Below are 12,296 nucleotides of genomic sequence, written 5' to 3'. Positions count from 1 at the left end.
AAGTACATAACAGTATCACCGCCTGGTACAGCAACTGCACCGCCCGCAACCGCAGGGCTCTCCAGATGGTGGTGCGGTCTGCCCAACGCATCACCGGGGACATACTACCTGCCCTTCAGGACATCTACAGCACCCAGTGTCACACGAAGGCCTAGAAGATCATCAAGGACCTAAGCCAGAAGCAGCACACCATTCTTCATCCTAAATTCCCTTTGCCCTCTGTGTCTCATTCACTCAATTGCGTTCCGACTGCTCCCTCCACACATGCCTGCTGAGTGCGTACAGAAGCTCCACTTAGCCCTACAGAAATACATGCCTATAAAAACATATTCAAACTGATGGGATGCACAAGCTACATTCCTCTCCAAATGACGACAGTTTTATTACAGATTCCAAATGGACTGGTTGATTGAAGTAGGAAAACGTGTGTTCAAACAACGAGCTGCAGTTTTGGAATAATTGTGTCCCGCTTTCTATTTTCCGCTACTTTTCAAATTGCTAGTGCCATTTAGAATTGGTTAGCTAGGCTATAACATAGACAACTTCCACACTGAATATATGCCAAAACATATTTATTTTTTTAACTAGGCAAGTCAGTTAAGAACAAATTCTTATTTTCAATGACGGCCTAGGAACAGCCTTGTTCAGGGACAGAACGACAGATTTTTAAAAACCTTTTTCAGCTCGGTGATTTGATTTTGCAACGTTTCGGTTACTAGTCCAACACACTCTAACCACTAGGCCACCCCGCCGTCCCAGTTTGATAAAGACAAAGAGCATATTTTCATCAGAATCATGAAGCATATGCCAACACTTTAAACAGATGTTGTGGCCGTCGTTCATCACCATGCAGTGTTCAATGTGGAATTGTTCATCCATTTTGAAAATGACAAAGAACAGGTAGAATAAACTCAACGGAACATCTGTATATCAAAGAGAAGGGGTTCGTAACCCTGAAGTAATTCTTTAAACTCGACAAATTGAAGCCCCGTTTTAAAATTATCCCTCTTTGACAATAACTGTTACAGTCACGAGATGCGCATCACTTCGCACGAGCAACATTGTCTGCTAAATTAACAAAACAAGGCTATGCCAAACTTGATGATTGGGTTGGAAACGTGCATAGCCACGCGGTCATGGATGAACAGGGAGTACAGAAGGGGGCTGGAGTACACATCCCTGTGGGGGCCCCACCCTGATGAGGATCACCAAGGCGCAAGTGTTGTTGTCTACCTTCACCACCTGGGGTTGGCCTGTCAGGAAGTAGAGGTCCCAGTGCACAGGGAGGGGTTCAGACCCAGGGCCCTGAGATTAGTTATGAACTTTGAGGGCACTATGGTGTTGAAGGCTGAGCTGTAGAAGATGAACATCATTCTTACAAACATATTGCTCTTATCCAGATGGGATAGGGCAGTGTGCACTGCAGTGGTGACTGCTTCGTCCGTGGATCTGTTGGGGCAGTATGCAAATTGTAGTTGGTCTAGGGTGCCGGGTAAGGTGGAGGTGATATGGTCCTTAACTTGCCTCTCAAAGCACTTCATGATGACAGAAGTGAGTTCTACAGGGCAATAGTCATTTAGTTCAGTTACCTTTGCTTTCTTGGGTACAGGAACAATGGTGGACATCTTGAAGCAAGTGGGGACAACAGACTATGATAGGGAGCGATTGAATGCCTCCTTAAAGGATCCAGTCAGCTGGTCTGCACAAGCTCTGAGGACGCGGCTTGGGATGCCGTCTGGGCCACAGTCTTTCCACAGAGATCGGGAGTACACAGTCTTTCCACGGAGATCGGGAGGACACAGTCTTTCCACGGAGATCGGGAGTACACAGTCTTTCCACAGAGATCGGGAGTACACAGTCTTTCCACAGAGATCGGGAGTACACAGTCTTTCCACAGAGATCGGGAGTACACAGTCTTTCCACAGAGATCGGGAGTACACAGTCTTTCCACGGAGATCGGGAGTACACAGTCTTTCCACGGAGATCGGGAGTACACAGTCTTTCCACGGAGATCGGGAGTACACAGTCTTTCCACAGATATCGGGAGTACACAGTCTTTCCACAGAGATCGGGAGTACACAGTCTTTCCACAGATATCGGGAGTACACAGTTTTTCCACAGATATCCACGTCTTTCCACAGAGATCGGGAGTACACAGTCTTTCCACGGAGATCGGGAGTACACAGTCTTTCCACAGAGATCGGGAGTACACAGTCTTTCCACGGAGATCGGGAGTACACAGTCTTTCCACGGAGATCGGGAGTACACAGTCTTTCCACGGAGATCGGGAGTACACAGTCTTTCCACGGAGATCGGGAGTACACAGTCTTTCCACAGAGATCCACAGTCTTTCCACAGAGATCGGGAGTACACAGTCTTTCCACAGAGATCGGGAGTACACAGTCTTTCCACGGAGATCGGGAGTACACAGTCTTTCCACGGAGATCGGGAGTACACAGTCTTTCCACGGAGATCGGGAGTACACAGTCTTTCCACGGAGATCGGGAGTACACAGTCTTTCCACGGAGATCGGGAGTACACAGTCTTTCCACGGAGATCGGGAGTACACAGTCTTTCCACGGAGATCGGGAGTACACAGTCTTTCCACGGAGATCGGGAGTACACAGTCTTTCCACGGAGATCGGGAGTACACAGTCTTTCCACGGAGATCGGGAGTACACAGTCTTTCCACGGAGATCGGGAGTACACAGTCTTTCCACGGAGATCGGGAGTACACAGTCTTTCCACGGAGATCGGGAGTACACAGTCTTTCCACGGAGATCGGGAGTACATAGTCTTTCCACGGAGATCGGGAGTACACAGTCTTTCCACGGAGATCGGGAGTACACAGTCTTTCCACGGAGATCGGGAGTACACAGTCTTTCCACGGAGATCGGGAGTACACAGTCTTTCCACGGAGATCGGGAGTACACAGTGTTTCCACGGAGATCGGGAGCACACAGTCTTTCCACGGAGATCGGGATCAGTCTTTCCACGGAGATCGGGAGTACAGTCTTTCCACGGAGATCGGGAGTATACAGTCTTTCCACGGAGATCGGGAGTACACAGTCTTTCCACGGAGGGAGTACACAGTCTTCGTGAGCGACGGGGCCCAAGCCAAACTTCTCCTCTGGCAGCAACGTTTTAGTGGAGCCCCCGTGATGAATAGAGCTGCCTCGGGAAGCACAAACAAAGGATCCAGGTCAGGAAGGTCGAATTTCTGGTGAATTAGATCCTGCTGATCTAATGTCTTAATGTTATTTTCGGTTGTAGGAAATAATACTAGAAATGTTCAATGTAAGAAATAACACACACAAAAAGCTAAATACTGGAAAGCTGGCTTGGAGCTAGAAACAGAGCGAATGTATCTGTTGGCGCCATCTTGTACAACGCCAACATGTGAACACATGCGATTCAACATGGCATTGTCCTCCAGAGTCTCTCTACTTATCCCAGCTAAATCCAGGGCAGCAATGTTTTTGAGAGCTGTAGCAACACTTTGCAGTTGTCCAAAGCTACAACTTTACCTCAAGTCTGCGGTAGCAACGATGATCTATGTACTGATCAGCGAAGCTCCCATTGTGTTATAGACTGAAGCCTGTGACATGACAGACCAATCAGGACTCCTATCTTGGCATGTCCAACCATTCTATTATCTCAGCCAATCACGACTAAACAGGAAGGATCCTTTACTTCTCACTGTATAGCTCAATGCTTCTCTGTGGCTAAACTAGTCTCATCAGTTTATTTATTCATATTTACAGATCCAACAAGTTTATAATTAAGGCGTATGAATGTTCAAATGTTCAAGAAGTCATTTCTGCCCAAATTGTTTATAATAATAGCTTTTTCAGACGACCCTATTGCGAAGTAGGAACTGTCGTCAAATGCCTTAGATCCTGTAACCTGTTACGTGTGTGTATTGTTTCGGACGATGTATTTTAATTGTCAAATCTAAATCCAATCAAATCAGGTGGATCTGGTCCTCAGGACAGGTGTGGCCAGTATGGATGACTTCACGCCCAGTGGAGAGTGGGACATCTTGGCTTTACCCGGGAGACGTACTTTCTCCAGCTCAGAGCCCATCTACGTGGATGTGACCTACGACTTCCTGATCAAAAGGAATGAATATATATAGTGCCATTTTTAAAATCGTATTCTTCAACTGTTTACAATATATTAGTTGTGTTACTTTTTCTAGTCCTTATCATAAGATGTTATTATTTTTTTACAAATGAGGACCACTTTGGAAATACTTGTTTTCATTAATGCTTTCATGTGCTGTCATCTGGAATCATAGGCTCCACAGCTTGTTGAGGTATTATTTGTACCTCAGATAAGATTAAATTAAATTCTGCTCAATTCAATTTATTTCCAGGAAGCCGTTGTTCTACACCATAAATCTGATTATCCCCTGTGTCCTCATCACCTCTCTGGCTGTGTTGGTCTTCTACCTGCCCAGTGACTGTGGAGAGAAGATCAGCCTGTGTGTCTCTGTACTGTTGGCCCTCACTGTGTTCCTGTTGCTGATATCTAAGATCGTACCGCCAACCTCGCTGGACGTGCCCCTGATCGGTAAGCTCTGTGCCAGGGCCAGTATTAACCAAGACTACTGATTTAGTAGGAGTGCTGATCTTGAATCAGTTTGATCTTTTTTAGATCATAATGAATAAGATTATATTGCTAGTGGGGACCTGATCCTAGATCAGCACTTTTGCTTTGTGCACACAGGTCCTGATATTCACCATGGTGCTGGTGACCTTCTCCATCACCATTATGTGATGGCTCATGCATAAGCTTAGTGTTAAGAAGGGCTGCAAAAATAGTACTTCATTATTATTTTTTTTATCCAATTTATCTGAGAAAATATTATTTGACGGTTGAATGTACAGTGTAAATTAAAAGAAAGGTCAAGTTCAAAATTTTTATTAGGAAAAACAACATTGCATAACGACATTTTTAAATGAGATGCTTCTTCACACTCGTCTCTCTGATCTGCTAGGTAAATACCTGATGTTCACCATGGTTCTCGTAACCTTCTCCATCGTCACCAGTGTGTGTGTTCTGAACGTCCATCACCGTTCCCCAGCACACACACCATGCCCCACTGGGTTCAAGTTTTGTTCCTGGACTGGCTGCCTGCCCTGCTGTGCATGAGGCACCCCCAGAACAACTCGGCCAGACAGCGTCTCCGTCTGGACCCTGGCGTGGCCTCCTCTCCTTCCTCTTCGCCATTCCTCCTATCTCCTGGGTCCTACTACCTCAGAAAAAGGTAATTATACTATTTCTATCATGTACCATTATTATTATTTATTTTTCTTTCATTTTATTGTGGTTAGGTGATCACCTGAAGATGTAATCAACAGATTATGAATTTACTGTAATGTTTGTACATTTTCTTGAAAATGTGTAAAAAAACAACCTGTAACGGATGGTTCCCTTGACATGTAAAGAAAATGTATAATTTATTAATGGAAATTAATTAATTCATGCAGGAGTGTGAGGACACTCTCATATGTAAAGAAAATGTTTCATTTATTAATTAATTAATTCATTCATTCAGGAGTGTGAGGACACAAGAGGGGTTTCTCATATGTAAAGAAAATGTGTAATTTATTAATTAATTTATTCATTCATTCATTCAGGAGTGTGAGGACACAAGAGGGGTTTCTGCCCACGGAGCAACTGTCTGGTCGCCCGTGGTGTCGCAGCTCCAGCTCTGACTTCAGTCACAGTCCTGACCTACAGGAAGCTGTGGACGGGGTGCGATACGTCGCTGACTACATGATTAGAGACGATGACAACAAGACTGTGAGTCAATCTGGTCTTATTTGAATTGTTGTTTTTGTTTGCTGCAAAAATTGGTTTATCGTATCTACCACATCAGAAATGCAGAAAATCAGAACACAATAAGATGGTCACAATGTAAAAATAAGTAAGAGAGATCGAAGGTTGGAAAAGCTACTTTTCTGTCCAACATAAAAACTGAAATCTGTCTGGAAGGACCCTTTTTCTTCTGTCCAGCTGGAGATTGACCTTCAAAGCTCTTCAGTCTTTTGTTTTATGTGTGTAATGTTTTTGGACCCCAGGAAGGAGTAGCTGATGCCTTGGCAGCACCTAATGGGGATCCATAATAAACCCCAGGAAAGTGTAGCTGCTGCCTTGGCAACGCCTAATGGGGATCTATAATAAACCCCAGGAAGAGTAGCTGATGCCTTGGCAACGCCTAATGGGGATCCATAATAAACCCCAGGAAAGAGTAGCTGCTGCCTTGGCAACGCCTAATGGGGATCTATAATAAACCCCAGGAAGAGTAGCTGCTGCCTTGGCAACGCCTAATGTGGATCCATAATAAACCCCAGGAAAGAGTAGCTGCTGCCTTGGCAACGCCTAATGTGGATCCATAATAATCCCCAGGAAAGAGTAGCTGCTGCCTTGGCAACGCCTAATGTGGATCCATAATAAACCCCAGGAAAGAGTAGCTGCTGCCTTGGCAACGCCTAATGGGATCCATAATAAACCCCAGGAAAGAGTAGCTGCTGCCTTGGCAACGCCTAATGTGGATCCATAATAAACCCCAGGAAAAAGTAGCTGCTGCCTTGGCAACGCCTAATGTGATCCATAATAAACCCCAGGAAGAGTAGCTGCTGCCTTTTCAACGCCGGGATTCATAATAAATGGATGGAAAGATAAGCTGCTGCCTTGGCAGTGCCTAATGGGGATAATAAACCCCAGGAAAGAGTAGCTGCTGCCTTGGGTGTGTAAGTGGATCATAATGACCCCAGGAAAGTGTAGCTGGGTGGGATAATGGGGATGGATGGATGGATGGCTGCCTTGGGTGGATGGATGGATAAACCCCAGGAAAGATGTGGCTGCTGCCTTGGATGGGGATGGATAATAAACCCCAGGAAAGATTAGCTGGGTGCCTTGGCAATGTGGGTGGATTCATAATGGCTGCTGCCTTGGATGTGGGGCTGGGTGGAATAAACCCCAGAATGGATGCTGATGCCTTGGCAACGCCTAATGGGGTGGATGGAAAGATGGGCTGCTGCCTTGGACGCCTAATGTGGGTGGATGGATGCTGTGGCAATAATGGGGATGGATGGATACAAAATAGCTGTGGGTTGAGCTACAGCTCTGATATTAAACATTTCTTCTGCAGCATTTTGTACAGTTGATCATTCTCTCTTTTTTGACGTGTTCTGCAATGAATGGATGGATGTGGGTGGGTGGGTGGGTGGGTGGGTGGATGTGGGTGTGAGTGGATGTATGAATGGATGTGTTAGTGGGTGGATGACGTGGATGGATGGATGGATGGATGTGGGTGGATGGATGGATGGATGTGGGTGGATGTGGATGGATGGATGGATGTGGGATCTTAGGTGGACCTTTCTTCCAGCATGGACCCTGTGTTCATCCAGGTGGATGGATCAGATGGATGGATGGATGACGTGGATGGATGTGGGTGGAATGGATGGATGTTGGATTATGGATGGATGGGTGGATGTGGGTATGTGTGGTGGATGTTAACAAATATGGATGGAGATGGATTATGGATGGATGTGTGACCCCATCCGGTAGAAATGATGGATGAATGTGTCATCTTATGGATTGATGGACTGGCTAATGCCGATATACTATTGGATCCATGCTGGACAATTTGGATGGGGTAATAATGGATGAAACAAATGATGGATGGGGATTCCTGGATCAGACCATTGGGTGGGGAGTCAACAGCTCAATTGAAAGATGTGTTTGATGTGGTGGATGGATGTGTGGGTGATCATGCTGCTTTACGGACCCCCCACATTTAAGTCTCTTCTCTAGACATGCTGTCTCCTTTCTGGACTGTGTTCTCCAGGTGATTGAGGACTGGAAGATGCTTTGAATTGGATCGTCTGTTCGTATGGATAAAGTAGGCTGTATAGCCGGTTTTGTGATGATCTTCCTCCAACCTTTCTTAACTAACAACATCCGGAATCTCAACATTATGCATGTCATCTTAAGGACGTTGTTTAAAAACATAGTAACATTATGCATGTCCCCTTAAACAAAATGAACAACATGGTAACATTATGCATGTCCCCTAAACTAGAAATGAACAACATGGTAACATTATGCATATCCCTTAAACTAGAAATGAACAACATGGTAACAAATTATGCATGTCCCCGTAAACTAGAAATGAACAACAAGGAAAAGAGTGTTTGAGTTACATTATGTCTGACTGCTGTGTCGATGTCCCTAAACTAGAAATGAACAACATGGTAACATCATGCATGATCCCTTAAACTTTAAATGAACAACATGGTAACATTATGCATGTCCCCTAAACTAGAAATGAACAACATGGTAACATTATGCATGTCCCTTAAACTAGAAATGAACAACATAGTAACATCATGCATGTCCCTAAACTAGAAATGAACAACATGGTAACATTATGCATGTCCCCTTAAACTAGAAATGAACAACATGGTAACATTATGCATGTCCCCTAAACTAGAAATGAACAACATGGTAATATTATGCATGTCCCCTAAACTAGAAATGAACAACATGGTAACATTATGCATGTCCCCTAAACTAGAAATGAACAACATGGTAACATTATGCATGTCCCCTAAACTAGAAATGAACAACATGGTAACATTATGCATGTCCCCTAAACTAGAAATGAACAACATGGTAACATTATGCATGTCCCCTAAACTAGAAATGAACAACATGGTAACATGATGCATGTCCCCTAAACTAGAAATGAACAACATGGTAACATCATGCATGTCCCCTAAACTAGAAATGAACAACATGGTAACATCATGCATGTCCCCTAAACTAGAAATGAACAACATGGTAACATCATGCATGTCCCTTAAACTGAATGTCACAAACTGAGATAATATATGAAGTGTGCTGCCACCCTCTGCCAATGTTATGAATTGAAAGTGAGGTCGTAAAGTAGGCTACTCAACAACAGGCTGAATGGATGATTGGTTTGAACATTCGCAGGTTCCTATTATGAGGCGTGTTGTGATCTCTCAATTTTTAATCCTCTGTGCTCATTTGCCTTGTGGTGACAATATTACATCATCGCAGGTCCAATTTAACTAATGTGCTGCCTGTGTTTATGAAAGAGTGCCGTGGGGGGGGGGGCTTTATTCAACACACTTTTCGAGGTCTATCTAATGAAACATAACCTAATGTGAAGGTCTACATATTCATCTCATACTCATACAGTCCCAATTCATTTTATGACATGAGTGGTCTGCGTAGCCTGGAGAAATCCAGTCTGTTTGTGCTAACATTCCACTCCTTGTCATGCCAAACAATGACACAAGAGTACAAGGAGTAGAATGTTAGCACAAAAAAAGGTGATGGATTTCAGGCTATGTCCTGTGTGATTTATCAAACAATTTCTTAGGATGCATGAGCAGTAGGATTTGATACATAGCTTGGTTCCAGATCGGTTGGTGCTGCCATGACAACACCGATGGTGATTGTCAAACCAAACAAACAGACTTGACAAGACGGCACTGTTACGAAACCAACGACTAGCCTGCTGATATTGTTGCACTCGCTTGTCTAGGGGTCCTAGGCCTAGTAACATGGTCTGTAACCTGAATACATGTCTGCATTTATGAAACCAATCAACGTTTGAGGACCGCTTTGGAGGCACATGTTCCCTGTCTCGACCGCTATGTCGAACTACAAACAGGCCAAACTAAAGATTCCAAACCAAGCCTCACGTCCAACAGCCTCACAGCCTCACATCCACCAAACCAACCAGCAGCCTCACGTCCACCAAACCAACCAGCAACCTCACGTCCACCAAACCAACCAGCAGCCTCACGTCCACCAAACCAACCAACAGCCTCACGTCCACCAAACCAATCAGCAGCCTCACGTCCACCAAACCAACCAGCAAGCCTCACGTCCACCAAACCAATCAGCAGCCTCACGTCCACCAAAACCAACCAACCAACGTCCTCAAACCGTCCACCAAACCAACCAGCAGCCTCACGTCCACCAAACCAATCAGCAGCCTCACGTCCACCAAAACCAATCAGCAGCCTCCGTCCACCAAACCAACCAACAGCCTCACGTCCACCAAACCAACCAGCAGCCTCACGTCCACCAAACCAATCAGCAGCCTCACGTCCACCAAACCAACCAGCAACCTCACGTCCACCAAAACCAATCAGCAGCCTCACGTCCACCAAACCAACCAACAGCCTCACGTCCACCAAACCAACCAGCAGCCTCACGTCCACCAAACCAACCAGCAGCCTCACGTCCACCAAACCAACCAACAGCCTCACGTCCACCAAACCGACCAACAGCCTCACGTCCACCAAAACCAACCAACAGGTCCACCAAACCAACCAACAGTCTCTCCACCAAACCAACCAACTCTGACTGATCAGCAAACCAACCAACAGCCTCACGTCCACCAAATGACCAACAGCCTCACGTCCACCAAACCAAATCAAGCTCTCCAAGCTGACACTCTGACTGATCAGCGTCATTGGCAAGACTTGTTTGCTGCCACCTGGGGATGGAGTGTGCAAGAGTATCCTGGGTAGTGTGTGTGTGTCCTAACACTGACCTTCCCCCCATTTCATAACAGTAACAACAGATCTGGGACCACCAGACCAGCTGCTCCTCCTATCCGCAACCCATTCTGTGCTTCCTAATGTGATTTTCAGCAGTCAGAATATACTATGGAATGTCTGGTTGCATAACCATAAACCCTCACCCAGATAACACCTGGGTTCAGATACTATTTGAAATCTTTCAAATACTTTTGAGCGTTTGCTTAAGTCTGCTTGGAATGCCAGATGTGTACCTTTTTCTACCAGTTTCATCCCCACAGCAAAGCTCTATGAAAGCTTATTCACAGCTAAAGTACTTGAAATTATATCAAATTGTATTTGAACCCAGGTCTGACCCAGATGTATCATATGATCTTGCCCAACTATGAGTCTATCTGAACATGACCCAGTATAATCATTTTTTTTAAAAATATATATATTTTTTTTGTGATATCCAATTGGTAGTTACAGTCTTGTAACATCGCTGCAACTCCCGTACTAACTCGGGAGAGGTAAAGGTCGATAGCCATGCTTCCTCCAAAACACGACCCCGCCAAGAATGAGCCAGTATGAAATTGTGATCTAGGATAGGACCAGGATGACAGTATATGTTAGCATAGATTAGGTTACCTATTAGTTGAATATTGAACTAACAGCTCAAAAACAAATGTAGAAAAAGGCCCAAATAGAGATTTTTATTATTTGATTCCTATACATGTCTGATGTTATAGAATGTGATCAAAACTATAGCCGATAGCTAGTTAATTAATGGGATTGATTGACATCTACTTCCTTGTATTTTATTAAGGTTTCCAGTGAACGATTCACCATGGGTGAGTGGATATATCAACCAACCCTGATCTCATTGGCTGTACTGCTTGTCACTCTGTCCAATAGTGTCTATAGGGGTAAAATCCTGGTGTACCCATTGGACGGAAGCCACTGGGTCAACATGAGAGTCGTCATGGAAGAGCTTCATTCCAAAGGCCATGACATCACAGTGGTGCAAGTGTCAAACCACTGGTACATTTTTTAAAACAATTTTTATTTCACCTTTATTTAACCAGGTAGGCCAGTTGAGAGTTCTCATTCACAACTGTGACCTGGCCAAGATCAAGCAAAGCAGTGTGACAAAAACAACACAGAGTTACGTATGGGATAAACAAACGTACAGTCAATAACACAATAGAAAAATCTATGTACAGTGTGTGCAAATGTTTTTTAAATGTTTTTATTTAACCTTTATTTAACCAGGAAGGGCTCATTGAGATTAAAAAACTACAAGTAATCTAGTAAAAACCATTGAATTCACAAGAGTATAAAACAACAAATTAAAAACATTGACAGGTCAGGCAATCAGCCTCAAAATCCTTCATCAGTGATTTAAAAACACCAATCTGGACAAGTTCTTCCAGTTTAAATGTATTTTGTAAGGTGTTCCAAGACGATGGCACAGAGTACATAAAAGCCCTTTTACCAAATTCAGTTCGGACATTTGGAACAGTTAGCAGGATAAAGTCCAGCGAAAGAAGAGAGTACCCACCACATTTCTGAACAATAAAATGCACAAATAAAAAGGTAGTAAACCCAAAATGGCTTTGTAAATAAAAGTATACCAGTGACTGAGCCTAGGAGTGACGAGAGAAGGCCAGCCAACCCTGGTATACAAAGTGCAGTGGTGCGTAAGGGTTTTGCAGTTTA

Source organism: Oncorhynchus masou, unplaced genomic scaffold (genome assembly GCF_036934945.1).
Source record: "Oncorhynchus masou masou isolate Uvic2021 unplaced genomic scaffold, UVic_Omas_1.1 unplaced_scaffold_1973, whole genome shotgun sequence".
NCBI classification, from domain to species: Eukaryota; Metazoa; Chordata; class Actinopteri; order Salmoniformes; family Salmonidae; genus Oncorhynchus; species Oncorhynchus masou.
The sequence above is the reverse complement of the archived record's forward strand: the minus strand, read 5'-3'. Positions refer to the sequence as shown.